This window comes from Acinonyx jubatus, chromosome B2 (genome assembly GCF_027475565.1).
Source record: "Acinonyx jubatus isolate Ajub_Pintada_27869175 chromosome B2, VMU_Ajub_asm_v1.0, whole genome shotgun sequence".
In the NCBI taxonomy this organism is placed as follows: Eukaryota; Metazoa; Chordata; class Mammalia; order Carnivora; family Felidae; genus Acinonyx; species Acinonyx jubatus.
In genome coordinates, this window is record NC_069385.1 from 83885757 (window position 1) to 83904239 (window position 18483).

An 18483-nucleotide genomic window follows, 5' to 3' on the forward strand; every position below is an offset into this window, starting at 1 on the left:
AAAAATTTGATCTGAAGCCCACATCCCCAAATCTTTGACCAAGCATGTACTACAGCACACAGTCCCTCAGTGAAAGAGACATCATTCATTCATCCAGTCATCAGATATTTACAGGGTGCTTACCATGTTCTGGAGAACAGACTGAAGTCTGCATTAGATACTGGTCATTACTCAGTGATTTGCACAATTCCAGGAGAAACTCCTCCTGTGCCTCCAGGGCATCATTTCCCCTTCAGCACGAGGCTCAGACAGCAGGCAAGCAGCCTGCACTTTCAAATGCTGGCCTTGTAATTCTAGTTCATCTCCACTTTTGCTAGAGTAAGCCAACAGAGACCCAGAAAAGAGAGCCATCCTGAAGCAAAGAGCTCAGCTAGCATGCTGAGCCAGTGTATACAACCAATTCCATTTCCCATTGGTCTCATCCTGATGCTGATTAGGAATTACAGAAGTTGGGTTATCCCTTAAACTGAAGACACCATAAAGTCTGGTATTTACCCACCAACATTATTGGAGGGAATAGAATGAGAGCATGCACCTCATCAGAAAGTTTCTATAGAAAGGTTTTCCTGATGATCCCTTATTCCTCCCACCAAAAGCACTATGGTATTTCACTGAGAATTCCACTCTACCTCCTTTTTGGGCACTAGAATAAGGAAAGAGAAAAGACTTTAAACTTACACACCCAAACACCTATGCCCCATAGACACTGGACAGTAGGGCCAAAACTATTGTGCTCAGAGACTTTCCACCAGCCCAGGCCTGGTCCCAGTCTGCTGAGGCCGAGCCATAGTAGGCAGGCAGACATAAAGCATGCTGCCTCTTCTCCTACCCACCCCTTCCCCATAGAAGTTCATTTCACTGGCACCACAGAGCAAGCCACCAGGTTTCCCATTAAGGGAATAGCAGTTAGGCTACATGCATATAGTGTCCTCACTTTCAAAAATCTACTAGGAATGTAATTACCACTTTCTCACAAACATACTTTGGTGTTAGAAAAAAACCAGAATCTTATTGTCTCATTCTTTAATCTGTTTAACTTTTCCTTCCCCATCTTTTGCCCCACTAGCCATGATGCCACAAGTCTTATCAATGTTTTCAAGTCAATGTTTCTTGCATTTCTTAAAAGGAAAGCCCCTTCATGTACTGCTGTGATTAACAGTAAATGGCAGTGTGTAGCTTCTCCATTTGATAAAAAGATGCTCTAGAATCATATGGTTTGGCAATCAACCATCAGGCAGAATCATTCCCTTTAGAAAATCAGCACAGTTTTGTTTTGTTTTTCTTTCTTTTCCATCTTTCTCCTTAAACCACTTCTTTCATTTAACCATTATTGTTCTGGTTTGCAGTTCATGGTAATTACTCCCAAAAGAATGGAAAATGTGTTACTTATGTTTATGTCTCTTATCCATTACTTGGCATATTAGAGGGATTTTATGAATCCTCTGTCATAAGGACTTTTTGAAATTTTATTACTGAAAATCTATTTTCTACACACTTACCAAAGTGATTTATAAATCCCCAAATCTCCGGGCATCTGGGTGACTCAGTGGATTAAGTGTCCCACTTCAGCTCGGGTCACAACCTCACAGTTAACGAGTTCAAGCCCCGCATCAAGCTCACTGCTGTCAGCCTAGAGCTCACTTCAGATCTTCTGTCCCCTCTCTCTCTGCCCCTCCACCAGTCACACCATCTCCCTCTCAAAAACGAACAAAAAAAAAAAAGAGAGAGAGAGAGAGAATTCCCCAAATCTCAGCAGATTAGTCATGTACTCAAAAGTCACATAAAGCTTCAGAATGTATATTCTAGTACCTTTGATGAAAATGCTTCCTGGAAATCTATTTTCTTTAAATAATTCCTTCCACAAAGCCTAAGGTCTTTTTTTTTCTAGCTTCTACAGAAGTTTCTTTCCTCTTTCTTCAAGCAAGTAGGTCTAACATCTAGTCAGTACCCATAACCTTCCTTAGCATGTATTCTTTGGAAACACACCACTATTTCTGACTGGATTCAATCCTAACCAAACTAAAATCTTAATATTAAAAAATCAGAGTAGTTACATTGAGGACGACTTCATGTAAGATGCTTATAGTAAGTGGTCCCATTTTTTCTCCCCAAGATTCACATTACCTCTTCAACAGTAATTTTTAAACTGTTTTGAAAATTTCAATGAACTCTTCACAAAAATGTAAAATTATCATACCTTTTCAAAAACTGCTAATGTTAATATTATCAATTTGAATTCAAAATCCACTTATTTAATAGATATCACATGATCCAAAATGTTTACATTATTACAGGCTACACTTTAGAATCATTATGGCTATAAGTTAATTGTTGAAAAATAATTAAAGCCATTATTCCTACTAATAGCACACAGAATATAAAACTAACTTTAAGAGCTGGTTAATTACCTACAATTCGTAGTCAGATAAAGAACCTCAGGAAGAATTTTTGTCACCTCCACACACTTGCACAAAATGACTGTCCTCTCTCTTTTTTCTTCCCCCCCCCCCCGCCCTTTCTCCTTATTCTCTGGAATTACATCTAGTTCAGTAGTTTTCAGACTTACAGATTTGGCCAACTAGAAAAATTATTTTTTGTTGAGAAAAAAAAATGTCATGGTTCTTTGTTCTTCTGTATGTGACACTTACTGACTCTTGTTTCAGACTCTTCAAGAATGATAGATAGCAAATAGCTTTGCAGGGTGGAGATGGCATCATCTCTCTCCTGACCAAAGGGCAGGCATGCTTATTGTCCATTATAAAAGATTCAAGTTCCATAAACTCAAGTCTCCTCTTTTCTCATGCTACTCACAGTGCACGTGCTAGTGCCATCTGGCCCTCTTTGTACTACCCTTAGGACTCAGGGAACAGATGCAAATATGCTGATGCCCATGCTGTTCATTGTGCCATGAAAATAAGTCTTTTGTCTCTAACTCAGGAGTCACTTATCTTCTGTCAGGATCCATGAAACTGTAATATATTAACTTTTTAGCTTGCAAGTATAGTAAAACTTCAGACCCTTCATAGTTCTTGATAGGTTTTTTTAATACTGACCCAAATAATTGCCAACTCTTTGTTTCTCTAAAATTCAACTTAAAAATACAAATTTCTACCATTTTCTATTACCATCTTTGTATCAAAGAAAGTATAAAAGATACAATCTCATAGTAAAGGACAGAGCAAGGAAATTTTGGTCAAGGACTAATAACGTCCCAGGCCAAAGACTTCCAGGTGTTTGGGGAACACACCCTACAAAGTGCTGCCTCAATTTCAACTCTGCATGGCCCTTAGGGATAGTGCTTCTGGAAGTCCAGAAGGTTGTGAAGTAAAATCTGTTACCTTACGTACAGTCAACCTGTGCAGCTCTCACCAGACACCTTCACATTCATGAAGGTAGTTTCTTGTAATAGTGAAGGAGGAAGACATGAAGACCACCCAAAACTCAGAAAGACACTGACTCCCTAAGGCTCAGGAGTCTCTGAGATGGACACTGAAGAGAAAAAAAGCTGTGGGGATGGGGCCACCTGCTATCTGCTTTGTCTGCTGCAGTGGCAGGCGCAGGTAGTCATTCAGGGGAGCTGCAATGTCAGGTAGCAAAACCCCTCTGTTTCTTCCAAGTCTAACATTTGGTTACAAAAAAAAAATAGCATCTGGAAATACTTTTTTATTCTACTGGATGCTATTCCATACAGACGGTCACTTCAAATATACATTGAAAAGCCAAACCTTAAATCTACATCAACATTAAGGAAGAAGGAAGAAAAATGAAAACTTGGCAGAATTTTTTTTCCTAAAATAAGCATTCTATATTCTAAATCCCTAGAAGGAACTTTGGAACTTGTCTCAGTTACTCCATCTCTCCAATTTGTATGAATTGGACTCAATGGCCCTTTGGAACCAGTTAAAGAGCTCCTCAAATCAAGCCAGTGTTCTTCAAATTTTGGCAAAGATGATATGGGATGAGAAATAAGGCAAAGCTTCCTGGGGGCAGTTCCGATTCTTCTTTATTTTCCTCTGTCTCTGCTCATAATTGTAAGGGATTAGAGTCCCTAATCATGAAAAATGTTAGGGAAAATACCCAACTATGATCATGATTACTAAAAACGGACTTGGAAATGCTTTTATCCCTGATGAATATGGATGTAAAAATTCTCAGTAAGATACTAGCAAATCAAATTCAACAGCATATAAAAAGAATTATTCACCATGATCAAGGGGGATTCATTCCTGGGGTGCAGGGCTGGTTCAACATTCGCAAATCAATCAACATGATACATCACATCAATAAAAGAAAAGATAAGAACCATATGATCCTTGTCAATCAATGCAGAAAACGCATTTGACAAAATTCAGCATCCTTTCTTCATAAAAACCCTCGAGAAAGTCGGGATAGAAGGAACACACTTAAACATCATAAAAGCCATTTATGAAAAGCCCACAGCTCACATCATCCTCAATGGGGAAAACTGAGAGCTTTCCCCCTGAGATCAGGAACATGACAGGGATGCCCACTCTCACCACTATTGTTTAACACAGTGTTGGAAATCCTAGCATCAGCAATCAGACCACAAAAGGAAATCAAAGGCATCAAAACTGGCAAAGATGAAGTCAAACTTTCGCTTTTAGCAGATGACATGATATCTACATAGAAAACCCAACAGACTCCACCAAAAGTCTGCTAGAACTGATACATGAATTCAGCAAAGTCACAAGGTACAAAATCAATGTACAGAAATAAGTTGCATTTTTATACACCAATAATGAAGCAACAGAAAGAGAAATAAAGGAACCGATCCCATTCACTATTGCACCAAGAACCATAAAACACCTAGCAACAAACCTAACCAAAGATGTAAAAGATCTGCACGCTGAAAACTACAGAAAGCTTATGAAGGAAATTGAAGAAGATACAAAGAAATGGAAGAACATTCCATGCTCATGGATTGTAAGAATAAATATTGTTAAAATGTCAATACTACCCAAAGCTATCTACACATTCAATGCAATCCCAATCAAAATTGCACCAGCATTCTTCTCAAAGCTAGAACAAACAATCCTAAAATTAGTATGGAATCACAAAAAAAAACCCGAATAGCCAAAGTAATATTAAAGAAGAAGACCAAAGTGGGAGGCATCACAATCCCAGACTTTAGCCTCTACTACAAAGCTGTCATCATCAAGACAGCATGGTATTGGCACAAAAACAGACACACAGACCAACAGAATAGAATAGAGACCCCAGAAATGGACCCACAAATGTATGGCCAACTAATATTTGACAAAGCAGGAAAGAATATCCAATGGAAAAAAGACAGTCTCTTGAACAAATGGTGCTGGGAGAACTGGACAGCAACATGCAGAAGAATGAAACTAGACCACTTTCTTATACCATTCACAAAAATAAACTCAAAATGGATGGAAGGGCCTGAATGTGAGACAGGAAACTATCAAAACCCTAAAGGAGAAAGCGGTTTTTTCCCTCTTTGACTTCAGCCGCAGCAATTTTTTACTGGACACATCTTCAAAGGCAAGAGAATTAAAAGCAAACATGAACTATTGGGACCTCATCAAGATAAAAAGCTTCTGCACTGCAAAGGAAACAACCAACAAAACTAAAAGGCAACCAACGGAATGGGAAAAGATATTTGCAAATGACATATCAGACAATGGGCTAGTATCCAAAATCTATAAAGAACTCACCAAACTCCATGCCCAAAAAACAAATAATCCAGTGAAGAAATGGGCAGAAGACATGAATAGACACTTCTCTAAAGAAGACATCCAGATGGCCAACAGGCACATGAAAAGATGTTCAACGTCGCTCCTCATCAGGGAAATAAAAATCAAAACCACACTGAGATATCACCTCACGCCAGTCACAGTGGCTAAAATGAACAAATGAGGAGACTATAGATGCTGGAGAGGATGTGGAGAAACGGGAACCCTCTTGCACTGTTGGTGGGAAGCAAACTGGTACAGCCACTCTGGAAAACAGTGTGGAGGTTCCTCAAAAAATTAAAAATAGATCTACCCTGTGACCCAGCAATAGCACTGCTAGGAATTTACCCAAGGGATACAGGAGTGCTGATGCATAGGGGCACATGTACCCCAAAGTTTATACCAGCACGTTCAACGATAGCCAAATTATGGAAAGAGCCTAAATGTCCATCAACTGAAGAACAGATAAGGAAGATGTGGTGTATATATACAATGGAATGAGAAAGAATGAAATCTGACCATTTGTAGCAACGTGGATGGAACTGGAGGGTATTATGTTAAGTGAAATAAGTCTGGCAGAGAAAGACAGCTACCATATCTTTTCACTCTTATGTGGATCCTGAGAAACTTAACAGAAGACCATGGGGAGGGGAAGGGGGAAAAAAGTTACAGAGAGGCATGGAGGCAAACCATAAGAGACTCTTAAATCCTGAGAACAAACTGAGGGTTGATAGGGGTAGGGGAGAGGGGAAAGTGGGTGATGGGCACTGAGGAGGGCACCTGTTGGGATGAGCACTGGGTGTTGTATGGAAACCAATTTGACAATAAATTATATTTAAAAAAAAGAAAAGAAAATACTTTGTCAAAGCAGCTAACAAGATTTCAGAGTCGTCAGGCATAACACATATTAGTTCCCATTCCCTCAACACATCACATTTCTTGTCTTGTTAAAATAATTCTGAGCCCCATATAAACAATTCTTCTACAGCTCCATTCTAGACATAGACATCCTCCTGCCAGAGGATAAAGTCTTGCTGCAGAAGTACTGCTTTCCAGCAACTGGGATCAGTACCTCTTTCCCTCTAATTGTAGCTCATACCCATGTGCTTTAAAAAAAATCTCTAGGAGACTGGAAAAAGGACAAAATCTTTAGCCCTGCTTATGTAAAGAATAAACAAACTCTGTATTATAAAAATCTTGGCTGGTTAACTTGAAGGTAACTTCCTCTTTAAAAATCTCTCTTAAATTTACAAAAAAAAAAAAAAAAAAGCTTCACTGGGTAAGGGAAGACCTTCTCCTCAAAGGTCCAAACTTCTCCAACATGGCTCTGTACAGAACACCCTTGGAACATGTACTCCTTCTGAACCTGGCCCCCACCTCCTCGCCCCTGATTCCAAGACTGTTCTCTCACCATAGGACCTTAGCACCTGCTGTCCCCTTTGAATAATACCTCATTGTGTTCACCTTCTTCTAAAAGTCTTCCCTAATGCCCAGGCTGGTTCCAGGTAGTTTCACTACCTGGAGCATCTTTGTGGCACGCATTTCCACCATAAGCGTTTTTGTTGTAGAACTAATTACTGTAAGGCAATTTTGCCATAAAAGACAAAAAAAATAACTGGTTGACAGTTTGGTTTCATTTCTCCATTGATGCAGTACTCCCATTTTTATATTATTAAATCTTAGCCCTCATAATAGTCTATACAGTGGGACAGAGTTTTGAACCCACATTTTCCAAAGAACTTTGGAGTATCTATCAAGGGATATGTGACAATATGCCAAGAAGAGTGTAGAAGGCTTTCACAATACAATATAAGGTTGAGTTACAAACATGCATCCTAGTATTTGGAAACTGATACCTCTTTTATTTTATTTTTTTAACATTTACTTATTCTTGAGAGACAGACAGAGCAAGAGTCGGGGAGGGGCAGAGAGAGAGGGACACACAGAATCCGAAGCAGGCTCCAGGATCTGAGCTGTTAGCACAGAGCCCGATGCGGGGCTGGAACCCACGAACCATAATATCATGACCTTAGCTGAAGTAGGAGACTTAACCAATGGAGCCACCCAGGCACCCCACTGATATCTCTTTTAATGAAGGAAGAAATTTTAGCAAAAAAAGAAAAAGTGAGATGCTGAACAAGGAGACAAAGTAAAAAAAAAAAAGTGTATATTATGAATGAAAGACATTGAAGACAAGTGCATAGGAAGAATCCACAAAATAAAATCAGTTATTTGCACAGCACTGCCATGAATCTACACACATTTTAAGTGTCAAATATTTTGTATTTCACAGTCTTTTTAATTGTTATTCATTTTTCATGTTTCATTATGTCCTTTTTAATGAATATTCCCCTTTTATTTTTTGTGATTTTTATCTTCTGCAGCAAAACTGCCTTATAGCCAACTCGTTATGCAGCAAGTGCAGCAAAAATATCAGACATGGCCTGGACTCAGTGTACTCTAGAGCATATTAGAGCTCTTCTGTCTCTACCTGTCATAAGTGTATGTTGTGTGCTGTAATGGCTGATTGTCTTTCCTTAATTTCTTTCTAAACAGACCTCATTAAGGTTGGGGATTTTCCGGGAATTAATACAGTATGTGACACTCTGTAATCACAAAAGATATTTGTTGAAGTAATGAATGAGTAAATTTTTCAAACCTTGTTTTTGCATTTTGAGCCAGATAATATAAACCTGCTTATAACTAGTTGAATATAGTTCTATTTATGTCTTGAGGAGCTACAAAATAACGAAGTCACATAGTAACCTTGCTGTACTTCAATGAAGAAACAAATGGTAGCTCAGAAAGTCATTTTTAATCAAAATAATCAGACTCTGATTTGATATAGCACATTACTGTCTAAGTTCAACACAGTATAGGAAGAGCAGTAAGGAACATCTTAGCATAGAATATTCTTTCTGTTGTGCAATAATAATATTTATTCTGAAGGGAAGAAGGACTTAATTCATTTATAAACAGAAGATATTTACAAATATTTCCATAATATATCTTCATTAATCACAGACTCTTCTTTCCAAAATATGAAAAGAATTTATTCATCTGTACTAAAGCAATATACATAATATATTCATCATTTTTTCTTAAAAAGTGACTTACTCCTCAAAGAAAATGCATTTAATTAGGTATATAATTCATTTTAAAGTGAAATCATATTTTAGAAAAAAGTCCATTTTAACCTAAAATAATAGTTTCAAAGCCATAAATATATTTAAATGATATTTTTTATTATCCTAAAGTGCTGACAGAAGTATTACCTTTGGTAAAAGCACTATTCCTCATCATTTATTGTATATTTTGTGTTTGTAGTAGAAATAATCCAATTGTCCTAATTAGGACTGCTATAACAAATTACCATAGGCTAAGTGGCTTACAAACTTTAGAATTTATTTCTCACAGTTCTAGAGACCGGGAGTTCAAGACCAGGGTGCAAGGATGGTCAAGCTCTGGTGAGAATGGTTTTGAGGTTGTAGATGCAGATTTGTCCTTCGCACAGCTGAGCACAGCAAGTTCTCCCTTTACTCTTCATAAGGGCACTAGTCCATACACGAGGGCTCTGCCCTGTGACCTCATCTAATCCTAATCACCTCCCAAAAGTCACATCTCCTAATGCCATCATATTGCAGGGTGAGGTTTCAACACATGAATCTGGGGGTACACAACTCTTCTTTTAGTCCATAACAACAACTATTGAGCCAAGAAACATACTTGAAACAATGAGTAACAATTAAAGGTGGTGGTGGTAGTGAAGACAACTGGTGGCGTGGGGTTTCCTGGAATGAGTAATTAAGAAGGAAGATGAAATCTGGGACTTCACAGAGGAACTGGGGCTTTATTGAGATCAGATGACATCCAGTAAAGTGAGAAGAGGAAGAAAGTCCCTACAGGCAGTGGAAGCACAGAAAGTCCAACGGAAGCAGTGCGGGAACACCAGGAGGACTAACGAGGCCAAGCAACCCACCTGAGGGCAAAAGTGTTGGGAGTAAAAAGAAGCTGGAAGCAAGCACCTGGGACATTTGGGGTTCATCAGACAGGCATCTGCATTTTTTTTTAAAGAGGAAGACATACATACGTCTTCGGTGTTTTGGAAAATTTCTTTCCCTGTGGTTTGTAAGCAGATTGTAGATGGTAAAGACCTGGGGAAGAAAGTTGTTTTTCACAAGCATATTAGAAATGAAAAAGGAGAGGGCAAATGATGGAAACATCGTAAAGGATGTTTCTTAATAACTTAAGTAAGACTTAATAACTAAGCTAGGAGGAGGAGTCCAGAATGCCCAAATACCTACATTTCTACAACAGGCCATTGACTGATGCTCTCATTTCCACCCTTTCCAGCTGATTCTTACTAATCAAAATCCCCGCCCAGGCTCCCCATTACCCTCATGCCGAAGCACGAATCCCTGGCATGACCCTGAGTGATCCGTTCCATGTTTATCTCTGCAGCCTCATCTCTCCCACCTCACTTCCCACCTCAAAGAACTCCAGCCACATCTAGGTTCCCATACATGCAGTTTCCCCTGCCTGGAATTTCTGGAACTCATTCTTCCTTCCTGACCCAGCACCATTATCCCTCTGTGTCTCTCTCACACATGAACACACACCCCACTTCATTTGGCTAACTCCCACTAATCCTTGCTTTCTTAGTTTGAATGTCACTTCCTTATATAAACCTCTGTCTTACCAAACTAGGTAAGGTTGCCTGATTATTTGATTCCACAACGCTCTGAATTTCTGCAAACTACCCATAACATTCATAATCACTTGTGCAATATCTGCCTCTCCACTAGACTCTAAGTTCCATGGGGGCAGAGATTTTGTCTGATTGACACTTCTACGCTTATATTCACAATACCCAATCCAGTGTCTTGAAATATAATTTGCATACCAAAAATGTTTATTATATAAATTAATGAGACCCTAAAATATTGAGTATTGTTGATGGAAATGAAGTTCTGACCACAACACTTCACCCAAAATTTAGATCTTGAGAGAAAAAGCCACCATACAAAAAACAAATAAATTGGGGCACCTGGGTGGCTCAATCAGTTGAGCGGTTGAGCATTCGACTCTTGATCTTGACTCACGTCATGATCTCACAGTTCGTTGGATCGAGCCCTGAGTCTGGCTAGGCACAGTAAGTGCAGAGCCTGCTTGGGATTGTCTCTCTCCCTCTCTCTCTGCCTCTCCCAGACTCGTATGCACACTCTTTCTTTATCTCAAAATAAATAAACTTAAAAAAAACACATATTACTTTAAAAATATGCAAATAAATAACTCCCAGCAGTTCTATACTGGTTTCTACCAGTATATAATTATCTCCTTCCTTCAGCTTCATCTACCCAGTATTTGATTGCCTTTGATTTATAATATTCATGAGTATTTTCCACCTATTACCACCTAAAGCCAAAGAAAATTACAGTTGCAAATCTATCCTCTATGTTATCTCCCCTAATTACCTACATATCAGATTATTTTGAACTATAAGAGATATAAAGTTGTAAAAGTTAAGTATTCTGCATTTTCAATATGCCAAAGGTTATGTATAAGACATATTTTCTTCTTCCTATCCTGAGAGGATTTTTCTCATCTGCTATAATTCAACTTTAGATGCTATTCAAAGAACCACAAGAATGATTCAGCATCTAAATGGCACCCTGAAGTGGCCTCCATCCTAATGTGGCAACATGCCCAATTTTTTATTTCCATTATCATGGAATTTCCTCTTTTTTATGAGGCAAGTCCAGCTGGGGAAATTGGCAAAGGAAACAAAAAAAAATGCCCTTTCTCTTTGAATTCATTAAACCGGGCTCCAAACACACTAGGAGAATACTGATTGGAGTGTAAGCTGCTAGAAGACAGAGTGCTTTGTGCATGGTAGAAATTCAGTGAACTTCTTAACTTCAAAAATCTTATTAAATTGCCAACTTCAGAAAGCAATTCTCTGACTTAATGGAACACTCTCATATTCTGAACCCACCTAATTAATAAGAATTTGCAAGACTTTAACTCTCAAAAGAGAGAGAGAGAGATTATCAAAAAGCAATTCAAAGATTAAAAAGGAAAACTTGAAGATAGCAGCTGAGGAAACGGGATCTTTCCACCAAACTCTCTGACGTTGAACTTGGAAAAGAGAATTATCATTACCATATTGGTACCACCATCATATAGTCGAGTTCTACTTCAGTTGTTTTACATGAATGGTTTGAGTCTTTCCTCCCTCAAGACCACCGTATCTGTACAAGCCAGGTGTGCTATAACCAATTCCTCTTCTTGAAGAAATGAGAATAAACTAAAACTGTTAGGTTATAGCAGAGTCTAAGAGTAAAGATTATGTAATACTAACAAAACCTGTTCTATTAAAAGTACAGCCAAGTTCTCTTTACCTGAAGTAGTCAAGAAACAGACATCTGGCTAATGAAGGATCCAGTTAAATCTTACATAGTAACCAGACACTACAAGTGCCGATTTAGAAAATAATATAATATGCTGTAACAAAAATTATATTTAGTATATCCTAATCTATACTTGGTCCAAATCCTCTCAGGATGTTTCCAGGCCCTGTGACCAACATTCGGAATGTCATTAGTCATAACTGTTTGCAAACCAGAAGCGTAAGAAGAGAGGAGTCAAGCTGCACCCACTCCAAAAGACATCTGGAGTGTTTTGTTATTGTTTAATCAGTCCCTGATCTTGATGGCAACTTACTTACTTATTTGTCTCTTTCTCACTTTTCAGATGACAGTGTAATGCCAATTTTGACTCCAAATTAAGTAGTCATGAAGTCAGGAAATACAGATTTTAATCCTGAGTCTGCCATTCCCTTTGTGAGCTGGAGCAGGTCAAATAAGCAGTTTGTAAAATAAGGGGACTGTTAAAATAATTGACCAAGGCCCTTTCTACAATAAGAATCTAGGAGGGTAAGAACAGTCATTCTTAGAAAGTTCTGTTGAGAGAACATCATTAATGTAACAATGAAAAAAAAAAGTTTGCCTATTTACACCTAGAAAGTGTAAAAATCAATGAATGAACACAACTACCACTCTATTGAGGGAAGAGACATGAACTCTAGCAATGGAGTATTTACCTCTCCTGAAACTTCTCTTAGGAGGAAATCTGGTTGTAATATCTGATATATGAGAGTTAGGCTTTAAGATGGGCAAAGTCAAGGCTAAAGAAGGGCTTCAGAAAGAGTTCAGGATAGACTAGCACTATCTGATAGAAGTGGGAAGGATTAGCTAAGCCCCAATGCTAGCTCCCTGGCTGTCTGGACTCAGGACTGACCCATCTTTCTGCCTCCATTCTTTTTTTTTTTTTTTTTTTTTTTTTTTTTTTTGCTTCCAGTTCAGAACTTCTTAATTACCAACTGCATCCTGATATCTGACACTTAGATACCATTTACCAAGGCTGCGATATTCTCACCCAAGCTCTCTTGGTTCCTTGACCTTCTAACTTATATTTCTGCCACTCCAACCATTTTCCACTTTCTTTTCTCAGAAGGCTTGACAGTTTTTACCAACCACCCTCTGCCACTAGGCTCCAGAGACAGGAAAGAAGCTAGGTGTGGAACATATTTTGAGCCAGTGTTTTAAACACTCTAAGTTAATTCATTCTTTCAACAAGCAATTATTAAGAGCCTACTGTGTGCCAGGCACTACAAATGAACAAGGAAATAGTAGATAGGAACAGGTGCTAAGGTGAAATGACACACAGTGATATTATAGGAATGTTAAAGACTACTTTAGGTTGATTGGTCAGGAAAAGTCTCACTGAGGGGGAGATATTTAAGCTAAGTCCTGAATGAGAGGAAGGAGGCAGCCATATAGAGAAATGGGAGTAAGGAGACAGACATTAATGGCAAAGGGAACTGCCGTGGCAAAGGCATTCTGACAGAAATTGTCAGAATTGACAGAAATTCTTGGTGAATTGAGGAACGGAAAGAACGATGTGGCCAAAACACAGGGAGAGAGCTGAAGTGAAGACAAGATGAAACTGGAAAGTTATGTTGAGGCAAAGAAAGGGAAGTCATTGTAGGCTGAAGTTAAGGAGGTTGGGTTTTACTCTGAGGGCAGTCATGTGACATGATATGATCTACTTTTTTTTTATTTCAAGTTTTTATTTAAATTCTAGGTAGTTAACATATATGGTAAAATTGATTTCAGATGTAGAATTTAGTGATTTTGATATGGTCTACATTTTAAAAGATTTTGATATGGTCTACATTTAAAAGATGGTTCCACAACAGTAGAATCCAGGAGGTCCATTACAAGCCCATGGCAATGATCCAGGTAAAATGTACTGGTAGTCTAGTCTAGGACAGTAACCATGGAGATGGAAAAAAAGTGCATATCATTTGGAGGTAGAGGTTGCAAGACTAGACGATTGATTAGATATGGACATAAAGGGAAAGAGGAACCAAAGATGACCATAGGTTTTGGCAACTGAGTACACAGTCATGCCACTTACTAGGATGGGCAAATCTGTGATAAGTAGTGGTATTCTGGTAAATGTTTAACAATCAGCTCTCAGGAGGAACAATCCCTGATTTGTATTCAATTTCAGAATGTAAATATACCCACCATTGCCTAAGTCACTCTACAGGTATGACATAAGTAAGAGATGGTCCCAACTCTAGGCTTTCAGTACCTGGGAGATGGTGGTGTTAGCATATCATTGTTGTTAACAAGTTTTGAAGAGGTAAATAAAATCAAGAATTCTGCTGTAGTCTGGACTAAAGCTAAAAACCCTGTTAAATACCCAGGAGTCAAGAAATTGATTGTACTTCTATATGAGAATTAAGTTGCATAGGGGCACTTGTATCCCAATGTTTATAGCAGCACTCTCAACAATAGCCAAATTATGGAAAGAGCCTAAATGTCCATCAACTGATGAATGGATAAAGAAATTGTGGTTTTTATACACAATGGAACACTACGTGGCAATGAGAAACAATGAAATATGGCCCTTTGTAGCAACGTGGATGGAACTGGAGAGTGTGATGCTAAGTGAAATAAGCCATACAGAGAAAGACAGATACCATATGTTTTCACTTATATGTGGATCCTGAGAAACTTAACAGAAACCCATGGGGGAGGGGAAGGAAAAAAAAAAGAGGTTAGAGTGGGAGAGAGCCAAAGCATAAGAGACTCTTAAAAACTGAGAACAAGCTGAGGGTTGATGGGGGGGTGGGAGGGAGGGGAGGGAGGGTGATGGGTATTGAGGAGGGCACCTTTTGGGATGAGCACTGGGTGTTATATGGAAACCAATTTGACAATAAATTTCATATATTAAAAAAAAGAGAATTAAGTTGCATTTTTTTGCAATCAAGGTGCCTAGACTGCAGTATCTTAATTCTCTATAAAAATTTCTTCAATGATTTTTCTTTCTTCTCTCTCCTCTTTTTCTTCTGTATATGTGTTCATTTCTGTGTGTGTACCTCTCCATGTATGTGCACAAGTGCACATGTGTATAATAGTTTTCTACTGTTGCTATTACTAATTACCAAAAATGTAATGGCTTAGTAAAAATTTATTACCTTTCAGTTTTATAGGTCAGAAGACTGGCAGGGCTCTTACAGGGCTAAAATCAAGGTGTCACAGCAGGGCTACATTCCTTTCTGGAAGCTCTAAGGGAGAATCCATTCCCCTTGCCTTTTCTAGTTTCAGAGACATCCTACATCCCTTGGCTCATGGTCCTCTTCCTCCATCTTCAAAGCCACAATAGTGGATTGAGACTTTCTGATATTGCACTACTCCGACCTCCTCTTCTACTGCTCTCTTCCACTTTTAAGTACCCTTGTGATTACACTGGGCCAACCCAGATAATCCAAGATAATCTCCCTATTCTAAAGTCAGATATTAGCAACCTTATTTCCATCTGCAACTTAATTCCTCTAATCTAACATATTCACAAATTCTAGGAAATAGGATGTGGACATCTTTGGGTAGCCATTAGTCTACCTACTACAATGTGTATGTATGTATATATATACACACACAAGAACTACTATGTATGTTTATGTTTGCATATCTGTACATATATGTCTATATACATATATAAAAACAAATGTGTATCCATATCTGCATATATTTCTATAACATACAAACTTACACATTTCTTCTACTAGAATTTTTTGTCCAGGAAGGATTCTCTTCTACAGAAACAACTTGTATACTTCTTTTCTCAGTTCAGAAAGGCTGTAAAATCCATCATATTGCCCCTACCTTGTTTTCCAAGAAGCTCAAAGTTAAATTTAAATCTCAGATGCAATAATTTACTCACCCTAGATAATCACTATATCTATTTATCATCATTTACTTAACTTCAGATCTGAATTTGAAAGTCTTTTTTATAATTGCACTGTATTATATTCATTCCATATTGGAAACCACCTCACATGCATTTTTTGGAAATAGAGTAAGTTAAAAATTATAAACAATAACAGGAATAACGGAAACCCCAGGAAAGCGAAATGATAGCATTATGCATTCCTTAGTTCCATGTAGACCACAACATTAAAAAACAAATCATGGAAAGCTAAAACCATACAGTAATAAGACTCCAAGTCCCTGAAAAGGGAAAGAACGTTCAAACTAGCTTTCCATTTTCCATCAAGCTCTGAAGCATTCCAAGAAAATCAAAATGTGATAATCCCAGTCAGATAGAGTATCCAAAAAAAAAAAGAAAGGAAACTTTCCAGGAAGAAATGGAGCCTGAGTGGCTGGATGCTCTCACTACATGGAAAGCTGTGAACTGCCCCAAGTCTTGCCACTCCCTAGACAGTCATCCATTCCTCATACTCCACCTGAGAGGCCCATAGGCATTTTAAAGGATTTTCGACGAGCCATTGAGCATGAAATACTTCACACACATGAAAAGCCCCAGGCCTCCTGAAGTAGGTCTCCCTTTTCCTCCCCTGCATGTGGGTGATCCTGTTCCTCTGTGGGGACCCAGGGACCTGGCATGCATCAAGGAAAGGCATATAGCCAGAAGGGTCAGGAAGGAGGCCACAAATGTGTATGGAGAGAAGAAGCTCTGACTGCCACACTGCCCACCCAAGAGACCAGCTCACCTCCTTGCAAATGCCTCCTTTCAAACACAGGAGACAGAAGTGAATTCAAAATCTGGCACCAAAATCTACCAGCATGTGGGCAAGTCACTTAAGTTTCAGCAGCTGGTATCCTTGTCTCTAAATGTCCACCTCCCAGATTCGCTGTGATGGTGAAATGTCACGGGGCGTGTAAAGTGCCTGGCATACTCTCTGACGTGGTTACTGCTCCATAAACGTTAGCTACAGTATCGATGAAAATAACAACAAAAATTAATAATGCCCCATCTCCTATGCCAAAAACACAGTATATACTGGGGTAGTCCAACAGGATCTATTTGCATGCATTCTCAAAAACAAAGCTCTATAAAGAAATCTGGTTCACAGAAAACAAAATAGCAAACATTTAATCTGTAAACAGCCTACAGCAAGAACACCCATCATTTTTTGCATGGTGTACTCTGTACCTGTTATTGGACCAAGAAATTTTTATAAAGAACTTCACATAATCTTTAGAACTACTTAGACTTATTAGTTTTGAACCTGAAATTACTGATCTCAGTAAACTGAGGCCCAGAAGAGTTAAGTACTTAACTAAGACCACACAGCCAGTGAGGTGCATTTTGCTCCAGGACTGACTGTTTGAGGCTAGAACTGATGCTATTGACTTTGTTGAGTCTATTACATCTCAAAGAGAAATGGAGAATCCTACCAAATTGCCAATCTTTTAAATGCTTGATTATATACTTGCCACAGGGTCTCTCCCCAGACTAGATCTCCCCTCACTGAATTCGTGTTCCTTACCTTGCATCTCAAATTATGAGCCAAGCGCCTGTTTGTTTTACAGCTTCTGCAAGATCTTCAGCAGAATGCTCTGGGACCCAGCTCCAAAGTGTCTTCCTCTGTAAATTCAGTTTTCTTGATTCCCTGAGGTCGGCTGTTGGCAGGCAGCCCAACGTCTGAATGATGAAGGCAGAGTCTTTTCAGTTCCTTTCTATGATGGCACCATTTTTCTCTGGCTCCTCCCTCCCTCCCAGAAAGCAACAACACTTTAACGTTGGCTAAGAACTTCAGATCAGCAATCAGGCAAACTTGGTTTCAAATCCTGGATCCAACATTTATTAAATGTGTGACTCTGAGGAAGTTATTATGTAACACCCACTTGTAGAATGTATGTAATAACTATATTTATCATATTGATTTCTTGGAAATATTAGACACTTAAATAAAGATTAATGTATAGGCTTTAGCATAATACCTGCACAAAGTTAGCATTCAATGTATGTAAGACATTATTATAACTCACCACAATTTTAATGTGCGATGTCTACTTTCCTCACAGACTATAAGTGCCATACTTGTTGTGTCCCTAACCCCATCACAGTGAACACTTGTAGACTGAATGAAAGAATGCTGTGAATGAACCCTTTATCAGGCAGATCACAAGCTACACTCATACTCCCTCAACACTCCCCCAAGTGGTGATCTAATGAATTCCCCTACTTGGGGATTCCTAACCTTTGCCTCAAATGGGATACTTGAGGGAGCTACAGAGAGATGTAGAAATATTTTTTAGGAAGCTTTCTACATAAAGTGCCGTATGAAACCTCTGCACTACGCTCTTTCAAAAACACTTAAAGATCAACGCTATTTATCTTGGCTTCTAGAGTCAGACTGCTGTTTCTTTGACAGTTATAGGACACA

The 18483-nt window shown here is 38.6% G+C and overlaps 1 long non-coding RNA gene across 1 annotated transcript in view; it reads right to left on the reverse strand.

Annotated features, from left to right (window-relative positions):
* The window catches only part of LOC113598801 (uncharacterized), a 285808-nt gene extending 267816 nt beyond the window's left edge, over positions 1-17992 (reverse strand). The window contains exon 1 of the long non-coding RNA XR_003419528.2: positions 17584-17992. This is a non-coding gene — a long non-coding RNA (uncharacterized LOC113598801). The remainder of the gene's footprint in view (positions 1-17583) is intronic.
* Between the last annotated feature and the right edge of the window lie 491 nt (positions 17993-18483).